This window comes from Somniosus microcephalus, chromosome 2 (genome assembly GCF_052327205.1).
Source record: "Somniosus microcephalus isolate GS21.2 chromosome 2, FLI_Smic_1.0, whole genome shotgun sequence".
In the NCBI taxonomy this organism is placed as follows: domain Eukaryota; kingdom Metazoa; phylum Chordata; class Chondrichthyes; order Squaliformes; family Somniosidae; genus Somniosus; species Somniosus microcephalus.
Window position 1 is genome coordinate 180,315,927 of NC_140988.1, and position 26,964 is coordinate 180,342,890.

The 26,964-nt window shown below is 45.2% G+C and overlaps 1 long non-coding RNA gene across 2 annotated transcripts in view; it reads right to left on the reverse strand.

Annotated features, from left to right (window-relative positions):
* LOC147123140 (uncharacterized) overlaps positions 1-26,964 on the reverse strand; it is a 373,953-nt gene that overhangs the window by 195,828 nt on the left and 151,161 nt on the right. The window contains exon 1 of one of the 2 annotated variants that reach the window (XR_015073690.1): positions 9,456-9,492. The exons of the other annotated variant lie outside the window; for it this stretch is intronic. This is a non-coding gene — a long non-coding RNA (uncharacterized LOC147123140). Of the gene's footprint in view, positions 1-9,455; positions 9,493-26,964 lie in introns of those variants that run through there. 2 annotated transcript variants of the gene reach the window in all.

The following is a 26,964-nucleotide window of genomic DNA, read 5'->3' on the forward strand; positions in this document are numbered from 1 at the left end:
AGCACGATTTACCTTTTGTAAATCCATGTTGACTTTGTCCGATCCTGTCACTGTTTTCCAAGTGCTCTGCTATTACATCTTTTATAATGGACTCTAGAATTTTCCCCACTACCGATGTCAGGCTTACTGGTCTATAATTCCTCGTTTTCTCTCTACCATCTTTTTTAAATAGTGGGGTTACATTAGTTACCCTCCAATCCATGGGAACTGTTCCAGAGTCTAGAATTTTGGAAGATGACCAGCAATGCATCTACTATTTCTAGAGCCACTTCCTTAAGTACCCTAGGATGTAGATTATCAGGCCCTGGGGATTTATCGGCCTTCAATCCCGTCAATTTCCCTAACACCATTTCCCTACAAATACTGATTTCATTCAGTTCCTCCCTCTCATCAGATCCTATGTTCCCTGACATCTCCTAGGAGGTTATTTGTGTCCTCCTTTGTGAAGACAGAACCAAAGTATGTATTTAATTGGTTTTCCATTTCTTTGTTCCCCATTATAAATTCCCCTGATTCTGACTGGGAACCTGTGCATGGGATGGAGACAGAGGAAAGGGAAGCAAGGATAGAAGCAAAAGACAGGAATGAGAAAAGCAAAAGTGGCAGTCAGGTAAATCAAACATGGCCACAGTAAATATGTGAATTTGCAGCCAGAAGTTGGAAACGGCATTTACTCACCACACACTTGTACTGCTAGCCCAGATGGACCTTTTACTGTTGCATCCACAAAATTTGGAGATCTTCCATGCCATTGCTCAATTGTGTTGATGTTTTCAAAAAGGTTTAGGGGGCAAAATTCCACTCGTTTGCACCTCCGGTGGGAGGTGTTAATGGGGCGCGAATGGCTTTGACCCCCCCCCACCCCCAAGTTGATAACCACGGGAGGTTAGTGGTGGCGCTACTGGGTAGCACCCTGATCTTCTACACCCGGGGATCATGATGCCATCCCCAGGCGTAGTGCCTCGGAAGAAAAATTCGCAATTGCACCCCGCAGCAGCACCAGACAATGTTACCGACTGCTGCAGGGGTCATGAACACTGAGGCTGGCCGCTCACGAGGCACAACTTAAAGGCGCGGTGGGCGGCAGGCCAAAAAATCTGCCGATTTTTAAAAAATATTTATTTTTGGCCACCGGTCTGCATGAGTGCCAGGCTGATCGCACGACACTCCCACTCCCCACATATCTAAAAAATAAACCTGCAGAGCTCGCAGCATGGGGTCCTTCCCTTTAATGCAGGGAAGAGCCCCTGCAAAGCAGCAACACCATGCTTGGCCACTTGTGGCGCTGCTGAGCACTTCGCCCCAGATCGGGACATTCCCCGCCTCTGGCGCTCCGAGTGGAGCACTTGATTTAGCGCTCCACTTCCCTCTTGGAAGAAAAAATGAGAATTTAACTAATGTTTGCAAAGGTTAGCACATGACTTTCCAAATATTTTTTACTTATCGTCCCAAACGGCCCTCTAGGGGAATTTCACCCCCTTAATGTTTTGCCTATCAAAAATATTTAACTTGATGTTTCAGAGCTCGAAATCCTTGCAGGGTTCCTAAATACCTCGTTTCAAAAGAGTGGTTGCTCAACATCTACATTGGGAGCTTGCTTTTCATGGACAAAGAAGATGGATCCCAATAGAATCAGCAGCACCAAAAGTATGGAAGCTGGTAGCTACAACAAGGTTCCATCCGGCCCCAGTTGGCCATTGAAAAATGGGGCCTGTAAAGTGTAACATTGGGGGGAATTTTAACATAAAAAACGGGTTTGAGGGTGAGAAACTTGGGTCTGAAACTAGTGACCTAATCTTAAATAAAGGCAATTACAAAGGTATGAAGAGTAGTAGGCGCAGGCAGGTAGTGCAGGAGTCCCCTGTGACCATCCCCCTCTCAAACAGATATAACACTTTGGATACTGTTGAGGGGATGGCTTATCAAGGGAAGGCAGCAGCAGCCACTTCCTGGCACCAGGGATGGTTCTGGACGGGACGAAAAAGAGGGGTAGAGCTATAGTAATAGGGGATTCTATTGCAAGGGGAATAGATAGGCATTTCTGTGGCCGCAAACGAGACTCCAGGATGGTGTGTTGCCTCCCTGGTGCAAGAGTCAAGGATGTCTCAGAGCGGCTGCAGAACATCTTGGAAGGGGAGGGTGAACAGCCAGTTGTCGTGGTGCATATAGGTACCAACGATATAGGAAAAAATGGGATGAGGTCCTAAAAGCTGAATATAGGGAGTTGGGAGGTAAATTAAAAAATAGGACCTCAAAGGTAGTAATCTCAAGATTGCTACCAGTGCCACATGCTAGTCAGAGTAGAAATAGAAGGATATTTCAGTTGAATACTTGGCTAGAGGAATGGTGCAGGGGGGAGGGATTCAAATTGCTGGGACATTGGAACCGGTTCTGGGGGAGGTGGGACCAGTACAAACCGGACGGTTTGCACCTGGGCAGGACCGGGACTGATGTCCTAGGGAGAGTGTCTGCTAGTGCTGTTGGGGAGGGTTTAAACTAAAATGGCAGGGGGTTGGGAACCTGAGCAGGGGGACAGAGGAAAGGGAAACAAGGATAGAAGCAAAAGACAGGAAGGAAAAGAAACAAAGGTGGCAGTCAGAGAAATCAAGGGTTTAAACCAAACATGGCCACAGTAAATAATAATTCTAATAGGTCTAAGAGCATTAAAAAAACAAGCCTGAAGGCTTTGTGTCTTATTGCAAGGAACATTCGTAATAAGGTGAATGAATTAGCTGCGCAAATAGAGGTAAACGAATATGATATGATTGCGATTACGGAAACATGACTCCAGGGTGGCCAAGGCTGGGAACTCAACATCCAGGGGTATTCAATATTCAGGAAAGATAGGCAAAAAGGAAATGGAGGTGGGGTAGCATTGCTGGATAAAGAGGGGATTAACACAATTGTAAGGAAGGATATTAGCTCTGATGATGTGGAATCTGTATGGGTAGAACTGAGAAATACCATGGGGCAGAAAACGTAAGTGGGGGTGGTATATAGACCTCCAAACAGTAATGCGGAGAAGCGTGCAATAAGGGCACAGCATTTATCATGGGTGACATTAATCTACATATAGATTGGGCTAACCGAATTAGTAACAATACTGTGGAGGAGGAATTTCTGGCGTGTATACGGGATGGTTTCCTGGACCAATATGTTGAGGAACCAACTAGAGATCAGGCCATATTAGACTGGGTATTATGTAACGAGAAAGGATTAATTAGCAATCTTGTTGTGCGAGGCCCCTTGGGTCGGAGCGATCATAATATGATCGAATTCTACATTTAAGATGGAGAATGAAGTAGTTGACTCAGAAACTAGGGTCCTGAATTTAAATAAAGGAAACTACGATGGTATGAGGCGCGAGTTGGGTAGGATGGATTGGGGAATGTCACTCAAAGGGTTGACGGTGGATAGGCAATGGCAAACATTCAAAGATCGCATGGATGAACTACAGAATTTGTTCATCTCAGTTTGGCATAAAAGTAAAACAAAAAAGGTGACTCAACCGTGGCTAACAAGGGAAATTAGGGATAGCATAAGATCCAAGGATAGGACATATAAATTGGCCAGAAAAAGCAGTAAACCTGAGGATTGGGAGCAGTTTAGGATTCAACAAAGGAGGACAAAGGGATTAATTAAGAAGGGGAAAATAGAGTATAAGAGTAAGCTTGCAGGGAACATAAAAACTGACTGTAAAAGCTTTTATAGATATGTGAAGAGAAAAAGATTGGTGAAGTCAAGTGTAAGTCCCTTGCAGACAAAATCAGGGGAATTTATAATGGGAAACAAAGAAATGGCAGACCAATTATATACATACTTTGGTTCTGTCTTCACAAAGGAGGACACAAATAACCTCCCAGAGATGTTGGGGAACATAAGGGCTAATGAGAGGGAGGAACTGAAAGAAGTCAGTATTTGTAGGGAAATGGTGTTAGGGAAATTGATGGGATTGAAGGCCGATAAATCCTCAGGGCCTGATAATCTACATCCTAGGGTACTTAAGGAAGTGGCCCTAGAAATAGTAGATGCATTGCTGGTCATCTTCTAAAATTCGATAGACTCTGGAACAATACCCATGGATTGGAGGGTAGCTAATGTTACCCCACTATTCAAAAAAGGTGGTAGAGAGAAAACGGGGAATTATACACCAGTAAGCCTGACATCAGTAGTGGGGAAAATTCTAGAGTCCATTATAAAAGATGTAATAGCAGAACACTTGGAAAACAGTGACAGGATCGGACAAAGTCAACATGGATTTACAGAAGGTAAATCGTGCTTGACTAATCACTGGAATTTTTTGAGGATGTAACTGGTAAAATAGATAAGGGAGAACCAGTGGATGTGGTATATTTGGACTTTCACAAGGCTTTTGATAAGGTCCCACATAAGAGATTAGCGTGTAAAGTTAAGGCACATGGGATTGGGGGCAAGGTATTGACTTGGATAGAGAACTGGTTAGCAGACAGAAAGCAAAGAGTTGGAATAAACGGGTCTTTTTCCGAGTGGCAGGCAGTGACTAGTGGGGTACCACAGGGATCGGTCCTAGGATCCCAGCTATTCACAATATATATTAATGATCTAGACGAGGGAACTAGATGTAATATCTCCAAGTTTGCAGATGACACAAAGCTGGGTGGGCGTGTGTGCTGTGAGGAGGATGCTGAGAAACTCCAGCATGATTTGGACAGGTTGGGTGATTGGGCAGAAGCAAGGCAGATGCAATATAACATGGATAAATGCGAGGTTATCCACTTTGGTGTCAAAAACAGGAAGGCAGATTATTATCTGAATGGCAATAGATTGGGAGAAGGGGAAGTGCAACGAGACCTGGGTGTCCTTGTGCACCAGTCGCTGAAGGTAAGCATGCAGGTGCAGCAGGCGGTTAAGAAGGCAAATGGTATGTTGGCCTTCGTAGCGAGAGAGTTCGAGTACAGGAACAAGGATGTCTTGCTGCAGTTGTACAGGGCCTTGGTGAGACCACACCTTGAGTATTGTGTGCAGTTTTGGTCGCCTTATCTGAGGAAGGATGTTCTTGCCATGGAGGGAGTGCAGCGAAGATTCACCAGGCTGGTACCTGGGATGGCAGGAATGACATATGAGGAGAGATTGGGTCGATTGGGCTTATACTCACTGGAGTTTAGAAGAATGAGAGGGGATCTCATTGAAACTTATAAAATTCTAACAGGACTAGACAGACTAGATGCAGGAAGGATGTTCCCGATGGCCGGGGAGTCCAGGACCAGGGGTCGCAGTCTAAGGATAAGGGGTAAGCCATTTAGGACAGAGATGAGGAGGAATTTCTTCACCCAGAGAGTGGTGAACCTGTGGAATTCTCTACCACAGAAGGCAGTAGAGGCCAATTCATTAAATATATTCAAGAAGGAGTTAGATATATTTCTTAAGGCTAAAGGGATCAAGGGATATGGGGAGAAGGCAGGGACAGGGTACTGAATTTGGGTGATCAGCCATGATCTCATTGAATGGCGGAGCAGGCTCGAAGGGCCAAATGGCCTACTCCTGCTCCTATCTTCTATGTTTCTATGTAAGAGAGAGTTGGCTAAAGTGGACTGGGAAAATTGATTAAAGGGTAAGACGGTAGATAAGCAATGGCAGACATTTAAGGAGATATTTCATAACTCTCAGCAAAGGTGAGAAAGAAAGACTCTACGAGGAGGATGAACCATCCGTGGCTAACTAAGGAAGTTAAGGATGGTATCAATTTGAAAGAAAAGACATACAATATTGCGAAGATTAGTGGTAGGTCAGAGGATTGGGAAATTTTTAGAAACCAGCAAAGGATGACTAAACAAATAATAAAGAGGGAGAAGATGGATTATGAGAGTAAACTAGCAAAAATATAATAACAGACAGTAAGCTTCTACAGGTATATAAAAAGGAAGAGAGTAGCTAAAGTAAACACTGGTCCCTTGGAGGATGAGACTGGGGAATTAATAATGGGGAAACAGGGAAATGGCAGAGACTTTGAACAAATATTTTGTATTGGTCTTCACTGTAGAAGACACTAAAAGCATCCCAATAATAATTTATAATCAAGGGGCTATATGGAGAGAGGAACTTAAAACAATCACAATCACTAGAGAAGAACAATCACTATCACTAGAGAAGAAGTACTAGGCAAACTAATGAGACTAAAGGCTGACAAGTCCCCTAGACCTGATGGTCTTAAAAGAAGAGGCTGCAGAGAAAGTGGATGTGTTGGTTGTAATCTACCAAAATTCCCTGGATTCTGGAGAGGTCCCAGAGGATTGGAAAAGCACAAATGTAATTCCCCTATTCAACATGGTTTTATGAAAGGGAAATTGTGTTTGACAAATTTACTAGAGTTCTTTGAGGATGTAACGAGCAGGGTGGATAAAGGGGAACCAGTAGATGTAGTGTATTTGGGTTTCCAGAAGGCATTCGATAAGGTGCCATATAAAAGGTTACTGCACAAGATAAGAGCTCATGGGGTTGAGGGTAATAAGAATATAAGAACATAAGAAATAGGAGCAGGTGTAGGCCATTCGGCCCTTCGAGCCTGCTCCGCCATTCAATGAGATCATGGCTGATCTTCTGCCTCAACTCCATTCACCAGCCATTTCGCCATATCCTTTGATGCCCTTACTAGTCAGAAATCTATTCACTTCTGTTTTGAATATACCCAATGACTGAGCCTCCACAGCCTTCTGGGGTAGAGAATTCCAAAGATTCACCACTCTCTGTGAAGAAATTTCTTTTCATCTCAGTCCTGAATGGCCTACCCTTTATCCTGAGGCTGTGGCCCCTGGTTCTGGACTCCCCAGCCAAGGGAAACATTCTCCCAGCATCCACCCTATCGAGCCCTGTAATAATTTTGTATGCATCAATAAGATCCCCTCTCATTCTTCTGAATTCAAGAGAATACAGGCCTAGTTTATTCAATCTCTTCTCATACGACAGTCCCGCCATCCCAGGAATCAATCTCGTGAACCTTCATTGCACTCCCTCTATGGCAAGTATATCCTTCCTTAGGTAAGGAGACCAAAATTGTACACAGTACTCCAGGTGTGGTCTCACCAAGGCCCTATATAATTGAAGTAAGACTTCTTTACTCCTGTACTCAAATCCTCTTGTAATAAAGGCCAGCATACCATTTGCCTGCTGGCCTTTGCTTGCTGCACCTGCACATTCACTTTCAGTGACTCATGTATAAGGACACCCAGGTCCCTTTGAGCATCTGCATTCCCCAATCTTTCACTATTTAGGAAATACTCTGTCTTTCTGTTTTTTCTACCAAAGTGGATAACATTATACTCCATCTGCCATGTTCTCGCCCACTCACTTGAGCCTGTCGAGATCCCCTTGAAGCCTCTTCACAACTGACACTGCCACCTAGCTTTGTATCATCAGCAAATTTGGAAATGTTACATTTAGTCCCCTCATCCAAATCATTGATAGATTGTAAATAGCTGGGGCCCAAGCACCGATCCTTGCGGTACCCCACAGCCTGCCATCCTGAAAGACCTGTTTATCCCTACTTTTTTTTCTGTCTGTTAACCAATTCTCAATCCATGCTAGTATATTACCCCCAATTCCATGTGCCCTAATTTTGTTCACCAACCTCTTGTGTGGGACCTTATCCGAAGGCCTTCTGAAAATCCAAATACACCACATCTGCGGTTCCCCTTTGTCTACTCCACTAGTTACATCCTCCAAGAACTCTAATAGGTTTGTTAAAAAGGGTTTGCCTTTCATAAATCCATGTTGACTCTGCCCAATCTTACTATTAGTTTCTAAGTGCCCAGTTATATTAGCATGGATAGAGGATTGGCTAACGAATAGGAAACAGAGAGTTGGGATAAATTGGTCATTTTCAGGTTGGCAAACTGTAACTAGTGGGGTGTCACAGGGATCAAGGGGTATGGGGAGAGAGAGCGGGAATATGGTATTGAGATAGAGGATCAGCCATGATCATATTGAATGGCGGAGCAGGTTTGAAGGGCCGAATGGCCTACTCCTGCTCCTATTTTTCTGTTTCTATCAGTGCTGGGACTTCAACTATTTACAATCTATATTAATGACTTTGATGAAGGGACCGAGTGTACTGTAGCCAGATTTGCTGATGATACAAAGCTAGGTGGGAAAGCAAGTTCTGAGGAGGACACAAAGAGCCTGCAAAGGGATATCGACAGGTTAAGTGTGTGGGCAAAAATTTGGCAGATGGAGTATAATGTGAGAAAATGTGAGGTTATCCACTTTGGTAGGAAGAATAAAAACGCAAATTATTATTTAAATGGAGAGAGACTACAAAATGCTGTGGTACAAAGGGATCTGGGGGTCCTCGTACATGAAACAAAAAAAGTTATCATGCAGGTACAGCAAGTAATTAAGAAGGCAAATGGAATGTTGGCCCTTATTGCAAGGGGGATGGAGTATAAAAGTAGGGAAGTCTTGCTACAATTGTACAGGGTACTAGTGAGACCACATCTGGAGTACTGCGTGCAGTTTTGGTCACATTATTTAAGGAGAGATATACTTGCATTTGAGGCAGTTCAGAGAAGGTTCACTAGGTTGATTGAGATGAAGGGGTTGTCTTATGAAGAAAGGTTGAGCAGGTTGATGCCTATACTCATTGGAGTTTAGAAGAATGAGAGGTGATCTTATTGAAACATATAAGATTCTGAGGGGGCTTGCTTGACAGGGTAGATGCAGGGAGGATGTTTCCCCTCGTGGGGGAATCTAGAACTAGGGGGTAAAGTTTCAGAATAAGGGGTCGCCCATTTAAAACGGAGCTAAGGAGGAATTTCTTCTGAGAGTCGTGAATCTTTGGAATTCTCTACCCCAGAGAGCTGTGGAAGCGGAGTCATTGAATATATTCAAGGCAGAGCTACGGGGGAGTCGAGGGATATGGGGAGCAGGCGGGAAAGTGCAGTTGAAGCCAAAATCAGATCAGCCATGATCTGATTGAATGCGGAGCATGCTCGAGGGGCCAAATGGCCTACTCCTGCTTCTATTTTTTATGTTCTTATGGGTATGTTGGAGGCGGGGGAGAGGTGAAGTTAAAATTTTAAAAATCTGAAACCCGACCCCAACCCGCCCACTTACACCTTATACTCAGGCAGGACGGGGGTCAGGCAGCCAACCTGCTGCCAGGAGGCAGGTTGGCATTTTTAATATTATGATGAGGCTTGAAGCCTCTGATTTAACCTGTTGTGAAGGTTTAACTGCAGGCGGCCAGGGATTCCCGGTAGCTACAGCGAAGCGAACACAACCTCGGGGAACACTTCTTGTGGGCCTGGAGGAGCACGAGTGCTTCCTCCCTCAGACCCCCTCCCCCTGAGGTCATGGATCGGACCCCCAGGGATCGATCTCACTCCCCACGGGGTTGGGGATCTCGTACACCCCCTGACCCCGGAGTCGGGGATTGGAGACCCCCCACCACCACCCAACCCAGGCTTGGAACCTGCACCTACCTGGTCCTGCAGCGTCCTGGTCAGCGTTCCTCGCCCGACTGGAAGTCAAGCCTGTCAATCAGGCTGGCCTACAGGCGGTGAACCTGCCAGTGACGTCACACGCACACTGTGGAGTTAAAACCCCATCTCCACTCTGAGCGGGTGGGAAACTACAAAATCCAGCCCAGTTTGTTTTGTGCTAATATTTTCTAGAGTTATGAAATGTTAATATAAGGAAATTCTTATATAAATGGTTTTCACAGTGACACACTGAAAAGGTCACAATTATTTCCCATTCAAAGCACATAAGATCGTTGAATGAATTGCAAATGGTTTGGCAGAAAGCTGAATTTGTGGTTTATCTCCTTTTACCCTATCTTGTCTGAAGCCAGAGATTCAAAACCACATTACAGTTCCACAGTCACAAACAGCACCCTGAGTCTTTATCTCAAGTGATAAGTCTTCATGCATGAGGGTGGACAAGTGTCACCAAGCTATTTAATTGTCAGTTGGATTGGACATTTCTCAATTTTTAAGATGAAATTTAGAGCAATCTATTATTAAAATGAATGGAAACTAGCAAAGAGCTGTGTAGAATAGTGGCAATCCATTTATTAAAACAAGTGAGTAATTTTAACAACCCAGTCAATGGGAAGTAAAATCAGACAGGGTGTAAAACGAAAGCTTGATCTAATCCTGTCAGTTTTCCACCAAGCAAAGTTAAAATTACCCGAAGGTATATCAGTATTCATACGGCCCAAAAGGCATAACTTGATTTAAGGTTCCTTCTCCCCTGCAGAGCCGAAATCAGCTGATCAATAATTCAACATGTGTTACCATAGTTACGAAGACCACAATTTTCTCTGAATGTTAATTTTCATGAAAATGTCAGGTGAGTAATTCCAGTAGAAAGCTGTAAAGTCTGTTATTACTTTAACTCTTGCTCACAACCTGAGAGGGCGGTAAGGAACTTATAAAAAACAAAGTTACTTGTTAAGAACTGAAAGCCTTGTTAAACATGCAATAAAATTATGGTGGCAGCTATATTGGGTGCAGGAGCAGGGCAGCACGTGGTGCTCTCTCATTTTTGGCCCACTATAGCCCCATTCTCACCAGGCCCTGAAGATTGGAGCCACTTTCTTTCATTGTCATCTCTGTATGTGTGATTTTCTTCCTCATTTTTCCTCGCTCCTTTCTGTAAGACTCGTCTTTCCCACTGTAGCAAACACGTGCATCTTGTGTTGCTGAGGTAGAAAAGAGAAATGTGGTCTAGAGTGTTGTAGTGGTAGGGTATAGTATCGTTAGGGGGATAGATAGAGTTCTTTGCAGCCGAGAGCGAGAGTCCCGAAGGCTGTGTTGCCTGCCCGGTGCCAGGGTTAAGGACATCTCCTATGGACTGGGGAGAAACTTGGAGTGGGAGGGGGAGGATCCAGTTGTCGTGGTCCATGGTACCAATGACATAGATAGGACAAGGAAGGAGGTTCTGTTAAAGGAGTATGAGCAGCTAGGGGTCAAATTAAAAAACAGAACCTCAAGGGTAATAATCTCTGGATTATTACCTGAGCCACGAGCGAATTTGGCTAGGACAAATAAAATTAGAGAGTTAAATGCGTGGCTCAAAGACTGGTGTGGGAGAAATGTGTTTTGCTTCCTGGGACACTGGCACCAGTACTGGGGCAGGAGGGAGCTGTTCCATTGGGATGGGCTTCACTTGGCCAGTGCTGGGACTAGAGTCCTGGTGGATCATATAACTAGGGCTGTAGAGAGGGCTTTAAACTAACTAGTGGGGGGGAGGTTCCCAGAGAGCAAATAATAAAAATGACAACAGAGAAGGTCATAGACTTAGGTAGCAGTGGGGAAATTAAAAACCAGAGCGTGTCAGGAAGGGGCAGAAGGTATGGAGTAAAAGGTAAAGTAATAAAAAGGGCAAAAGCAGGAACTAAGTGTCACAAAACATCTTTGAAAGTTCTCTATCTGAATGCACGTAGCATTCGTAACAAAATAGATGAGTTAATGGCACAAATAACTACATATGGGTATGATCTTGTGGCCATTACAGAAACATGGCTGCAGGGTGGCAACGCCTGGGAATTAAACATACCAGGTTATTTAATGATCAGGAAGGACAGGCAGGAAGGAAGGGGAGGTGGGGTGGCTATGTTAATAAAGGAAGGAATCACTGTAATACAGAGAAATGATATTGGGTCAAAAGATCAGGATAATGAAACAGTTTGGGTGGAGGTAAGGAATAATAAGGGGAAAGAAACACTAGTGGGCGTAGTCTATAGGCCTCCGAACAGTGGCAACTCTGTTGGACGGAGTATCAATCAGGAAATAGTTGAGGCTTGTAATAAGGGAACATCTATAATTATGGGGGATTTTAACTATCATATTAATTGGACAAATCAAATTGGGCAGGGCTGCCTTGAGGATGAGTTCATTGAGTGTATTAGGGATGGGTTTCTTGAGCAGTGTGTAACTGAACTGACCAGGGGCAAGCAACCTTAGATCTGGTCCTGTGTAATGAGACAGGATTAATTTAAAATGTCCTAGTAAAGGATCCCCTTGGAATGAGTGACCATAACATGGGTGAATTCCATATTCAATTAGAGGGTGAGAAGGTTGGATCTCAAACAAGCGTGCTAAGCTTGAATAAAGGAGACTATGAAGGTATGAGAGCGGAATTGAGTAGAGTGGATTGGGAAAATAGATTAAAGGGTAAGACGATACATGATCAGTGGTGTACATTTAAGGAGTTATTTTACAACTTCCTAAAAAAATATATTCCACTGAGAAGAAAAGGGTGTAAAAGAAAAGACAGCCATCCATGGCTAAGTAAAGAAATTAAGGATAGTATTCGACTAAAAACAAGGGCATATAAGGTAGCCAAATCTAGTGGGAGGATAGAGGATTGGGAAAACTTTAAAAGACAGCAAAAAATAACAAAAAGATTGATTAAGAAAGGGAAGATAGATTATGAAAGTAAATTAGCAAAAAATATAAAAACAGATAGTAAGAGTTTTTATAGTTATATAAAAAGAAAAAGGGTGGCTAAAGTAAATGTTGGTCCCTTAGAGGATGAGACCGGGAAATTAATGGTGGGAAATATGGAGATGGCAAAAACACTGAATGAATATTTTACATCAGTCTTTACAGTAGAAGACACTAAGAATATCCCAACACTGGACAAACAGGGGGCTAAAGGGGGGGAGGAGCTAAACACAATCAAAATCACTGAGGAAGTGGTACTCGGTAAAATAATGGGACTCAAGGCGGATAAATCACCTGGACCTGATGGCTTACATCCTAGGGTCTTGAGGGAAGTGGCAGTAGGGATTGTGGATGCATTGGTAATAATTTTCCAAAACTCCCTGGACTCGGCAAAGGTCCCGGCAGACTGGAAAACTGCTAATGTAACACCCTTATTTAAAAAGGGCAGTAGACAGAAGGCTGGAAACTATAGACCGGTTAGCCTAACATCTGTGGTAGGTAAAATTTTGGAGTCCATTATTAAGGAGACAGTAACAGGACATTTGGATAATCAGAATTTAATAGGACAAAGTCAGCATGGTTTTATGAAGGGGAAGTCATGTTTGACAAATTTGCTGGAGTTCTTTGAGGAAGTAACATATAGGGTGGATAAAGGGGAACCAGTGGATGTAGTGTATTTAGACTTCCAAAAGGCATTTGACAAGGTGCCACACAAAAGATTATTGCTTAAGATAAAAAATCACGGGATTGGGGGTAATATTCTGGCATGGATAGAGGATTGGCTATCTAACAGAAGGCAGAGAGTTGGGATAAATGGTTCATTCTCAGACTGGCAATCAGTAACTAGTGGTGTTCTGCAGGGGTCAGTGCTGGGTCCCCAACTCTTTACAATCTATATTAACGATTTGGAGGAGGGGACCGAGTGTAACATATCAAAGTTTGCAGATGATACTAAGATGGGAGGGAAAGTAGTGAGTGAGGAGGACATTAAAAACCTTCAAGGGGACATAGACAGGCTAAGTAAGTGGGCAGAGATTTGGCAGATGGAATACAATACTGGAAAGTGTGAGGTTATGCACTTTGGCAGGAAAAATCGTAGAGCAAGTTATTATCTTAATAGCAAGAAACTGGAAAGTACTGAAGTACAAAGGGATCTGGGGGTCCTGGTGCACGAAACTCAAAAGGTTAGTATGCAGGTGCAGCAAGTGATTAAGACGGCCAATGGAATGTTGGCTTTCATTGCTAGGGGGATAGAATATAAAAATAGGGAGGTATTGCTTCAGTTGTACAAGGTATTGGTGAGACCGCATCTGGAATACTGCATACAGTTTTGGTGTCCATACTTAAGAAAAGACATACTTGCTCTCGAGTCAGTACAAAGAAGGTTCACTCGGTTAATCCCGGGGATGAGGGGATGGACATATGAGGAGAGGTTGAGTAGATTGGGACTCTACTCATTGGAGTTCAGAAGAATGAGAGGCGATCTTATTGAAACATATAAGATTGTGAAGGGGTTGGATCGGGTGGATGCGGGGAGGATGTTCCCAATGATGGGTGAAACTAGAACTAGGGGGCATAGTCTTAGAATAAGGGGCTGCTCTTTCAAAACTGAGATGAGGAGGAACTACTTCACTCAGAGGGTGGTAGGTCCATGGAATATGCTGCCCCAAAAAGCTGTAGAAGCTACATCATTACATAAATTTAAAACAGAAATAGACAGTTTCCTAGAAGTAAAGGGAATTAAGGGTTACGGGGAGCGGGCAGGAATTTGGACATGAGTCTAGGTTTGGATTGGTCATGGCCCTGTGGGTAGCGGAGCGGGCCCAGGGGCCGTGTAGCCTGATCCTGCTCCTATTTCATGTGTCTAATTCTGTTAGATTCAGGAGATGGTTCTGTGACAGTAGATTGGCGGTTAGGATCAGATCAGCCATGATCTTATTGAATGGCGGAGCAGGCTCGAGGGGCCGATTGACCTACTTCTGCTCCTATTTCTTATGTTCTTATGTTATGTTCTTATGCAGTAGGCAACAGAGAGGTCAGGATGGATAAATATTCCGTAGTCTTTTTTTGTTACTTATGGGAATCAAGGGTTACTAACGCAGTCCTTTCTCTCAGCAGATTAGAAGTATGGAGTAGTATCTATGATGGGGCAGATTGTGCTTTTTCGCATTTCATGCTTTACTCCCACAGAAGTAGCAAACCATTAGAAAATGCTGCACCAAGCATAGGCCTGGTATGACTATTTTAAATGGACATTAATTAATTTTACTATGGTACTCTTCCCTTACTCAATTATAGATCTAAGTGCAATGGGAAATAATGCACCAGGTATGTCAAAGACTGATATTTGATTAAATTTATTGCTGATTCAACATCATGGTGTATTAGCTTTAAACTGTCTTTTTAAGGTGATCCCTCATAAAGCCTAAAAGGTCCCAGGATACATTAGCAGAATAAGGGTTAATGCATAATGCAGTAAATAACACTGCTAAGTAACTTCTTTCAGGCAGCATTCACTCAGACGAATCTCATTTCTGCCTTCTATACACTTAATGTAGATGGCAGGCACCTGCACCACTGGAGAACATCTCAGAGAAAGTTACTGGTGTTAGTTCCCCACACCTCCCCCTCCAACTCTACCCCCCAACCCCAACCCCACTCCTCCGAAAAAAATAAGGAGTCCTATCGAGCCTCAGAAACCCCTAGCATTGGCAATCCTGGCCTCCTCTTGCAGCAATGGTATTGCTTGAGGCGGGCAGAGGTTCCACCCCAACAGGCCAATCAAACTCCAGAGCAAGGTCAGGGCCCAGCATATCCAGGTCCTGACCTCATTTGCAGCCCTTTCCCACTGGAATTACAGCAGGAATTACACTGGGATTACAGTGTGCTGGAGTGCATTTTTCATAACTGCGTTTTATGTATATCTTAATATAACAGTGTGCTTTCTCTGTGTGTCCAGTTTTGCTTTACCAATGAAGTTACTTGCACTGAAATTTCCCCCAGAGAATTCCAGCATTCTGCCTCCAACCTTCTGATAGCAGTATTCCTGAACAACACCACCACATGCCTGATGTTGGAACAACTGAATGGCAACATATAGCAACACTGGAACAATTACTTATTTTTCGATTGAAAAAATATAAAGGAAAGTAAAAGGACACACTTTTTCAAGGAATTATAAAAATTATTGGGCTAGAAATTACTCCCCTCAGCGCCACTCCATAGCGCCATTAAATGCTGCTAAAATGCCGGCTGCTGCTCTTTTGCCAGCTGGTGGCGGGTCCCGCAGTGTTTTCATGCTTACCTTTGCGCTGCCGGTAACTGGCAGCGCCAGGCTGGAAAAAATGGCAGCATGATGACGTCAATCAGTGTGCAACGCCGACTTAATGCCACTAACGCAAACTTCGACCCTTGGTCCTAAGCATGCCAGGTTAACCTGGGAGTGCTGCTGGATGCTTGCAGGGGCTCGGATGGTAAATGTAGGCCTTTGAGAAGACGAAAATGCTGCAAATACCTAGTAGGTGAGGCAAAATTCGTGGAGAAAAAAAGAGTTCACGTCTTGGGTCGAGATGCTGCCTGACTAGCTGAGCATTTTAAGTATGCTGTCATTTCAGATTGACAGCATCCGCTTGAAGACGGAAGAGGAAGAAGACGGAAGAGGAAGAAGACGGAAGAGGAAGAAGACGGAAGAGGAAGAAGACGCATCCCAGACAGCCCCTTTGTGGCCGGGATATGTGGGATGGTGACCACAACCCCAATTCCCCTTTCAACGTTAGTCCCACACGTTGCCTTCCATCTGTTACTGACCATCATAATGTCCTCTTGGCCACGATGCTGAAATAAAAGCCACCACAAAGCAAACTTTCCAATCCGCTTATATACGTCTATCCATCCAATGTGACATCAAGAAATCAACTCATCACCCTTATGCATTCCCTTATTAACTGCCTTGTGTGTGCCTTTGCCAATCCTACTGATGTCACACAGTGCTACCCCAGTGGCTGCAGCATGGCTGGTGGAAGACTGCTCACTTTCAGTGAGGGACACTGCAAATGGCCTTGCTGGTTGATCTTGAGGAACTGGTGGCTGGGAGTGACTGCATTCTTCTTCTTCACTCTCCTCTCCCTTGGAGCGATCATATGATCGAATTCTTCATTTAAGATGGAGAATGAAGTAGTTGACTCAGAGACAAGGGCCCTCAATTTAAATAAAGGAAACTACGATGGTCTGAGGAGCGAGTTGGGTAGGATTGATTGGGGAATGTCACTCAAAGGGTTGATGGTGGATAGGCAATGGCAAACATTCAAAGACCGAATGGATGAGCTACAGAATTTGTTCATCCCAGTTTGGCATAAAAATAAAACAAAAAAGGTGACTCAACCGTGGTTAACAAGGGAAATTAGGGATAGCATAAGATCCAAGGAGAGGACATATAAATTGGCTAGAAAAAGCAATAATCCTGAGGATTGGGAGCAGTTTAGGAGTCAACAAAGGAGGACAAAGGGATTAATTAAGAAAGGGAAAATAGAATATGAGAGTAAGCTAGCAGGAAACATAAAAACTGACTGTAAAAGCTTTTATAGATATGTGAAGAGAAAAAGATTGGTGAAGTCAAGCGTAGGTCCCTTACAGTCAGAATCAGGGGAATTTATAATGGGAAACAAGGAAATGGCAGACCAACTAAATACATTCTTTGGTTCTGTCTTCACAAAGGAGGACACAAATAACCTCCCAGAGATGCCGGGGAACATAGGGTCTGATGAAAGGGAGGAACTGAAAGAAATCAGTATTTGTAGGGAAATGGTGTTAGGAAAATTGATGGGACTGAAGGCCGATAAATCCCCAGGGCCTGATGGTCTACATCCCAGGGTACTTAAGGAGGTGGCCCTAGAGATAGTAGATGCATTGCTGGTCATCTTCCAGAACTCAACAGACTCTGGAACGGTACCCATGGATTGGAGGGTAGCTAATGTTACCCCACCATTCAAAAAAGGTGGTAGAGAAAAAGCGGGGAATTATAGACCGGTAAGCCTGACATCGGTAGTGGGGAAAATTCTAGAGTCTATTATAAAAGATGTAATAGCAGAGCACTTGGAAAGCAGTGACAGGATCGGACAAAGTCAACATGGATTTACAAAAGGTAAATCATGCTTGACTAATCTATGGAATTTTTTGAGGATGTAACTGGTAAAATAGATAAGGGAGAACCAGTGGATGTGGTGTATTTGGACTTTCAGAAGGCTTTCGATAAGGTCCCACATAAGAGATTAGCGTGCAAAATTAAGGCACATGGGATTGGGGGCAAGGTATTGACTTGGATAGAGAACTGGTTGGCGGACAGAAAGCAAAGAGTTGGAATAAACGGGTCGTTTTCTGAGTGGCAGGCAGTGACTAGTGGGGTACCGCAAGGATCGGTCCTAGGACCCCAGCTGTTCACAATATATATTAATGATCTGGACGAGGGAATTGGATGTAATATCTCCAAATTTGCAGACGACACAAAGCTGGGTGGGAGGGTAAGCTGTGAGGAGGATGTCGTGAAACTCCAGTACGATTTGGACAGGTTGGGTGATTGGGCAGAAACATGGCAAATGCTCTATAATGTGGATAAATGTGAGGTTATCCACTTTGGTGGCAAAAACAGGAAGGCAGATTATTATTTGAATGGCAATAGATTGGGAGAAGGGGAAATGCAAAGAGACCTGGGTGTTATTGTGCACCAGTCGCTGAAGGTAAGCATGCAGGTGCAGCAGGCGGTTAGGAAGGCAAATGGTATGTTGGCCTTCGTAGCAAGAGGGTTCAAGTACAAGAACAAGGATGTCTTGCTACAGTTGTACAGGGCCTTGGTGAGACTGCACCTTGAGTATTGTGTGCAGTTTTGGTCACCTTACCTGAGGAAGGACGTTCTTGCCATGGAGGGAGTGCAGCAAAGATTCACCAGGCTGATACCTGGGATGGCAGGAATGACGTATGAGGAGAGATTGTGTCGATTGGGCTTATACTCACTGGAGTTTAGAAGATTGAGAGGGGATCTCATCGAAACCTATAAAATTCTATCAGGTCTGGAGAGACTAGATGCAGGAAGGATGTTTCTGATGGCCGGGGAGTCCAGAACCAGGGGTCATAGTCTAAGGATAAGGGGTAAGCCATTTGGGACTGAAATGAGGAGGAATTTCTTCACCCAGAGAGTGGTGAATGTAGTGTATGTGCCTTTAAGGGGAGAACTACTTTTTACAGCTCCTGTATACTGTAGTACCGGCAGTGACCACACCTGTATATAACCCTGAGTAGGGATCTGTACTGTTTAGTTTTAGAGCAACCCTCATCCAGTAAACACCTGTTGATTGTTCCTCTGCAGTCTCTGTCGATTATTTGAAGGACACACTACCTAAAGATTCACGGATTCAACATTGGCGACGAGGTGATTCGAACCTACCTGCAACTCTGCAGAAGGCCGATTCCATCAGTGCGGGCGTCGACCATCCTGAGAGGACTTGAGCAGGCAGAGGAGGCTGTGGAGAGCTGGGCTTGGTTCTCCAGCCGCGACGATCCAGCGCAGCGGGCTGGCTGCAGGTACGGCGCAGACCCTTCCCGGACAGCGGCGGCGGGAGCCGACCGACTGCACAGAAAAAGGCCGAGCAGCGTCGATGGGTAAGAGAGAGGGTAAAGCGCACAGGGCGCAGCCGGGGCTGAAGACCGAGCAGCGTCAACGAGAGAAGCGCGCAGGAAAACGCGCAGAAACATACATAGAAACATAGAAACTAGGAGCAGGAGTAGGCCATTCAGCCCTTCGAGCCTGCTCCGCCATTCAACGAGATCATGGCTGATCATCCAAACCCTAGCACCCGGTCCCTACACCGACAGCCATCCCACCCAGGCTCTATCCCGTAACCCCGTAACCCCACATATTTAATCCCCCCTAACACTAAGGGCCAATTTTTTATCATGGCCAATCAACCTAACCTGCACATCTTTGGACTGTGGGAGGAAACCGGAGCACCCGGAGAAAACCCACGCAAACACGGGGAGAATGTGCAAACTCCACACAGACAGTCACCCAAGGCCGGATTTGAACCCGGGTCCCTGGCGCTGTGAGACAACAGTGCTAACCACTATGCCACCGTGCTGCCATGCTGCCAGAGCGCGGCCGGTGTTCAAGGGCTGAGCAGCGTCCGCGGGGGAAGAAAAGAAAGCGTGGGAGACGCCATTTGGGCCGCAGTGGAGAAGAAAGGGAAGCGCGGGAGACACCATTTTGAGCCAGCGTAGAAGAAGGGAGAGCGCGGGAGATGCCATTTTTAGCCAGTCTAACCACACCCAGGGATGCAGAAGAGTGGCAGGGTCACAGCGTTCGACAATGAAGTCGAAGATTGGGCGACATATGTAGAACGCATAGAGGTGTACTGCAAAGCGAATGAAGTGCCAGATGCCAGGAAAGCACTGGTATTGTTGAATTCCATGGGTGCAAAAACGTACGGCTTACTGCGAAACCTAGTCACCCCAGAGAAGCCAGTGGAAAAGGATTTTGAAAGCCTAGTGGCAATCCTACAGGACCACTTAAACCCCACACCGCTGCTGATAGCAGAAAGATTTAAGTTTCACAAAAGGAACCAGCATAAAGACGAAAGTAATGCTGAGTATTTAACGGAACTGCGCAAGCTATCGAAACACTGCCAGTTTGGAACGGGACTAGCAGATACTTTAAGGGACAAGTTTGTGTGTGGTCTTCAAAGTGAAGGAACCCAGAAACGGCTTCTATCAGAAAAGGATCTTACGCTGGACAAGGCTTTCAACATGGCAGTATCACACAAAGCAGCCGCACGGGGCGCTGCAGAGATACAACGGAGACCGCAAGAATATGGCACAAATGAAATGTCATATGGAGCAGTGAAGTGTTATCGCTGCGGCAGAACAACACATGACCATAAGGATTGTTGGTTCAAGGACCAAGGGTGCAGACAGTGTGGAAAAGTAGGACACATAATAAGAGTCTGCAGGTCGGGAAAGAAAACCAACAGCAAGAAACCTCCACAGGAGAAGTACAAAAAGGTACATAAGGTGACAGAGAGTAGTTCAGATGAACAGAAAAGTGATACAGACTCCGGAAGCAAGGAGCTGGGTTGTCTGAAACTACATAATGTAACCAAAATGGAGGATCACCAAACTATCTGGGTTACGCTCAAGATGGACGGAGTCTAAGTGAAAATGGAATTGGACACAGGATCAGCCCTAACAGTCATAAACCGAAGGGACTACAAGCGGCTATTCTCACATATACCCTTGAGAGATACAGAGATTATCTTGAAGACGTACATGGGGCAAAAAGTCTACCCCAAAGGAAAAATAAGGGTGAACGTGATCTACACCGGCAAGGAACCACCAAAAATTGACTTATATGTATTGCCAGATGGAGGACCACCACTACTAGGATGTGAATGGATCCGGAAGATACAGTTAGATTGGCATGCCATACAAGCACTGACGGTAGATGCCAAAAAGGATGATGACGTCACACCTGGACGACTGTCAAAAATGCTAACTGACGCACAAGAAGTGTTCCAGGAGGGACTCGGAACACTAAAAGGCATAACAGCGACGATCAAAATAGAGGAAAATGCAAGCCCAAAGTTTTTTAAGGCCAGACCGGTGCCTTATGCGATCCGCCCAGCCGTCGAAGCAGAGCCGTGAAGATTGTCGGACAGGAGGAATGGTGGAAATGGAATGGCGGCGCGCACCGACGCAGCGGCTTTGCTTCTCCCAGTCATGGGAGCTTGCAAGATCACATTTCGTTGTTCATGTACTTGTGCAATGACAATAAAGTTGAATTATTATTATTAGCTGGAAGGTTTGGAACGTTCTGGAGTACTGTCCAAAGTGGACTGGAGCGAGTGGGCTACACCCATCGTTCCTGTAATGAAGAGGTCGTTGAGTAATACGCCTGGGGAAACAAAGAAGATTCGCATCTGTGGGGACTTTAAGGTGACAGTGAACCCAGTCCTTCACACGATACAATATCCGCTTCCGAGGATTGAAGATATTTTCGCCTCACTATCTGGAAGAAAACGCTTCACTAAGATTGATCTGGCCCAGGCGTACCTGCAAATGGAGGTAGAAGAAGCCTTGAAACAGTACCTCACGATCAACACTCATAAAGGTCTCTACCAATACAACCGGCTGGTGTTCGGGGTAGCATCAGCTCTGGCTATTTGGCAAAGGGCAATGGATCAAGTCCTGCAAGGGATTCCAGGGACCCAGTGTTATTTGGACGACATCCTGGTCACGGGCGAAAATGACAGTGATCACCTCGCCAACCTGGAGCAGGTGCTCACTAGATTGAAGGAATATGGGCTCCAAGCTAATCGCCACAAATGCGAGTTTTTCCAGAAGCAGATCTCGTATTGTGGCCACGTTATTGATGAAGAGGGGTTACATAAGTCCCCTGAAAAGATTGAGGCAGTAGTCAAGGCTCCAGCACCGGAAAATGTGTCACAACTGAGGTCGTTCCTCGGGCTGGTGAACTACTATCCTAAGTTCTTGCCAAATTTGTCTACGTTACTACACCCACTGAACACCCTACTGCAAACGGGGGTACCTTGGAAGTGGAATGACGAATGTAAACGAGCTTTCCAGAAGTGCAAAGAATTGATCACATCAAAAGAGGTGTTGGCTCATTTCAACCCAGCACTACCAATTCGGTTGGCGTGTGATGCATCACCCTATGGCATTGGAGCGGTGCTGTCGCACAAAATCCCGGAAGGCTTGGAGAGGCCAGTAGCCTTTGCGTCTCGGTCACTAACCTCAGCCGAGCGTAACTACGCCCAGATTGACAGGGAGGCCCTCAGCCTAGTGTGGGGAGTGAAAAAGTTCAACCACTATCTGCATGGGCAGAAGTTCACCTTGCTGACTGACCACCAACCACTTGTCTCCATCTTTAATCCAAAGAAGGGCATTCCGGTGATGACTGCGCAACGGCTACAAAGATGGTCCCTTTTTCTAGGGGTGAACCAATATGAAATCGAGTATAAGGGCACGAAACAGCATGGAAACACTGATGGGCTATCATGCCTGCCACTGCCTACTGCGGAGGAAGCACCAGCAGTGGACCCTGTCGAAATATTTTATTTGACTACAATTGAACGCTTGCCAGTAACTAACGCGGATATAGAGCAGGAGACCCGAAATGACCCGACACTGTCTCGGGTATATGATTTGACGGTGAAGGGATGGCCAACACATGGCAACTCACTGTTGCCAGCATTTTCATCCAGAAGAGAACAGCTGTCAGTATGCCAGGGGACCTTGATGTGTGGATCCCGAGTGGTAATTCCACCCAAGTTAAGGGAGAGAGTGCTCAATGAGCTTCACGAAGGCCATCTGGGAGGGGTGAAAATGAAAAGCCTTGCTCGGGCTTATGTGTGGTGGCCGGGGATCGATCAGCAAATCGAGGACCTGACAAAGAGCTGCTCAGGATGCCAGAAGGTCCAAAATGCACCACCACATGCCCCTCTACACCCAGGGGAGTGGCCCTCCTCTCCATGGCAACGGGTGCATACTGATTTTGCTGGTCCATTCATAGACTCAATGTTCTTAATAGCCGTGGATGCGCACTCGAAATGGCCTGAGGTGATCAAAATGTCCTCCACCACCACGGAGAAAACGATTGCAGTCCTACGGACCATATTTGCCAGGAACGGCTTGCCAGAGCAGATTTGCTCTGATAACGGACCACAGTTTTTGTCCGAAGAGTTTCGGAAATTTATGAAAAGGAATGGGGTAAGGCATTACACATCCGCCCCATATCATCCAGCCACAAATGGATTGGCTGAGAGGTTCGTACAAACCTTTAAAAAGGCCGTAAGGGCCATGTGCGATGACGACATTCCACTGCAGCATAAAGTGGACAATTTCCTGTTAGCCTACAGAAATGCAACACATGCAGTTACCAACCAGACCCCGGCCATGATGTTCTTTAACCGAAGGTTGAGATCTCGTCTGGATTTGCTCAGACCAAATGTACAAAGAAATGTTGAGAATAAGCAATTCCAGCACATCAATGAGAAGCCGACAAGGAGCTTCAATGTAGGGCAACCAGTCTTGGCCCGCGACTACCGAACAGAGAAATGGCAACCAGGAACGATATGCACACTGCAGGGGCCACTAATGTACACAGTGAATGTTGGGGAGAACATTGTGAGACGCCATGTCGACCAGATCCTAGCGTCACAGGAACGAGTCAACCCCATGTCTCGCGTACCTAGTAATGAACCCGACATACAGGTAGCATCTACCCCAGAAACAGTAGTATCGGAAGCTGATGAACCAACCGACGACAGGGGGCCAGAATCGCCTCCGCACCAAGAGCAAGACACTCAGGAAAGGCGCTATCCAGAAAGGATCAGGAAGCCGCCCCAAAGACTGAATTTATAAATGGACTATTTTCAGTTAATGTTGCATGTTAAAAGTGTTAATTGTTAAATGAATGTTATGGTACTGTTAATCTAAAAGGGGAGGAATTGTAGTGTATGTGCCTTTAAGGGGAGAACTACTTTTTACAGCTCCTGTATACTGTAGTACCGGCAGTGACCACACCTGTATATAACCCTGAGTAGGGATCTGTATTGTTTAGTTTTAGAGCAACCCTCATCCAGTAAACACCTGTTGATTGTTCCTCTGCAGTCTCTGTCGATTATTTGAAGGGGACACTACCTAAAGATTCATGGATTCAACAGTGGACCTGTGGAATTCTCTGCCACAGAGGGCGGTGGAGGCCAGTTCATTAAATATATTCAAGAAAGAATTGTGTTGTATCCGTGTATTAATGGAGACACGGAATGCAGGAGTTGGTTTAACAGGTGTTTACTGAACAAAGTCTGGAGGTGAACTAAAAGATACAAGACACTATACAGGCTTATATGCCCGAGTGGTCACTACCGGTATTACAGTACACAGGGGCTCTTAAAGGTACATACACTACAATTCCTCCCCTTTTAGATAATTAGTGCATAACATTTTAAGTAATCATTAATTAACATGTTTACAAGAACAATAATCTACACATTTGCTGCAGTTAATCAATTATAAGTCAGTCTCTCTGGAGGCTTCCTGACTCGGTCCGGATAACGCCTCGGTGGTGTAGTAGTTTTCGGTGGTGTAGTAGGTTCTTTTGGCAAGGTCAATTCGGCTTGAATGCCAGTGTCGGGTTCATCTGGTTCCAGTATCACCGGATCGGAGGTAGATACTATGGGTATCTCTGCTTCATCATTAGGCGTATAGAGTTGTGGTGTAGGTTGTCCCTTTTCGGATGACTCTATGATCTGGTCAGCATGGCGCCTTATTATGCTTTCTCCAATGTCCACGGTATACATCAGCGGTCCTAGTCGTGTGCTAATATTTCCAGGCTGCCATTTCTCGGTACGGTAGTCCTGGGCCAAAACTTGTTGACCTATCTGGAAGGTTCTAGTTGGCCTTTCATTCATGCCTTGAAATTGCCGGTTCTCTACGTCCCTTCTGATGTTTGGCTTGATCAAATCCAGCCGGCATCTTAGTCTTCTATTGAAAAACATCATGGCGGGAGTTTGGTTTGTACCCACATGTGTTGCATTCCTGTACGCAAACAAGAAGTTATCTACCTTATGTTGTAGATTTATGTCTTCATTACCCATGGCCTTTATGGCCTTCTTGAAGGTCTGGACAAACCTTTCAGCTAATCCATTGGTGGCGGGATGGTATGGGGCGGACGTGTAGTGCTTAACCTCATTGTTTTTTAAGAACTTCCTGAATTCTTCGGACACAAATTGCGGTCCATTATCAGAACAGATCTGTTCAGGCAGCCCATTCCTGGCAAATATGGTCCTTAATACTGTGATGGTTTTTTCCGTGGTGGTGGAGGACATCTTTATTACCTCCGGCCACTTGGAGTGTGCATCAACCGCGATTAAGAACATTGAGTCCATAAATGGACCAGCAAAGTCGATGTGTACCCTTTGCCATGGAGATGAGGACCACTCCCATGGATGTACAGGGGCTTGTGGTGGGGCGTTTTGGACCTTCTGGCATCCTAGACAGCTCTTGGTCATTTCTTCGATGTCTCCATCGATACCTGGCCACCACACAAACGCTCTGGCTAGGTTCTTCATTTTCACTCCACCCAGATGCCCCTCGTGAAGCTCCTTTAGCACTTTATCCTGGAGTTTGGGTGGAATCACCACTCTGGATCCACACATCAAGGTTCCTCGGCACACTAACAGCTGTTCTCTTCTTTGCGAGAATGCTGGCAACAGTGGTTCGCCATGTGCTGGCCATCCCTTCACCGTTAAATCGTAGACTCGTGAGAGAGTCGGGTCATTTCTTGTTTCCTTTTCAATGGCAGAATTTGTTACTGGTAGACATTCCACTATGGTTGAGTGGAACATCTCCACTGGGTCCACTGTAGGTGCCTCTTCTACCGTTGGCAACGGTAGGCGCGATAAACCGTCAGCATTCCCATGCTGTTTTGATCCTTTGTATTCTATGTCATATTGGTGTGCCCCTAGGAAAAGGGACCACCTCTGTAGCCTTTGCGCTGTCATAATGGGAACACCCTTTTTAGGGTTGAATATGGAGATGAGGGGTTGATGGTCAGTCAACAAGGTAAATTTTTGTCCGTGTAGGTAATGGTTGAATTTCTTCACTCCCCATACCAGGCTAAGTGTTTCCCTGTCGATCTGGGCATAGTTACGCTCAGCTGAGTTCAATGAGCATGACGCAAAAGCTATCGGCCGCTCCGAGCCATCAGGGAATTTATGCGATAATACTGCTCCTATGCCGTAAGGGGATGCATCGCATGCCAGTCTGATTGGCAGTGATGGGTTGTAATGAGCCAAAACTTCCTTGGACGTGATCAAGCCTTTGCATTTATGGAAGGCACGTTTACAGTCTTCGCTCCATTTCCAAATTACTCCCGTTTGTAGCAGTTCGTTAAGAGGGTGCAGAAGAGTTGACAAGTTCGGTAAAAATTTATGATAGTAATTTATCAATCCCAGGAACTACCTTAATTGTGAGACATTTTCAGGTGCTGGGGCTTTTATGACCGCTTCAATTTTTCAGGTGACTTATGCAACCCTTCCTCGTTAATTATGTGGCCACAATATGATATTTGTTTCTGGAAAAATTCGCACTTGGGGCGATTTGCTCGTAGGCCCGTTCTCTCAGCCTAGTGAGCACCTGCTCCAAATTGGCAAGGTGCTCGTTGTTGTTTTTTCCTGTTACAAGGATGTCGTCTAGGTAGCATTGAGTTCCCGGAATCCCTTGGAGGACTTGCTCCATAGCTCTTTGCCAGATAGCTGGAGCTGATGCTACTCCGAAAACCAGTCGATTATACTGGTACAGGCCTTTGTGTGTATTTATCGTGAGATACTTTTTAGAGGCCTCTTCAACCTCCATCTGTAGATATGCCTGAGCCAAGTCAATTTTGGTGAAACGTTTTCCTCCGGATAGAGGCGAAAATATCTTCCATCCTCGGGAGAGGATACTGTACCGTGTGAAGGACCGGGTTTACAGTCAC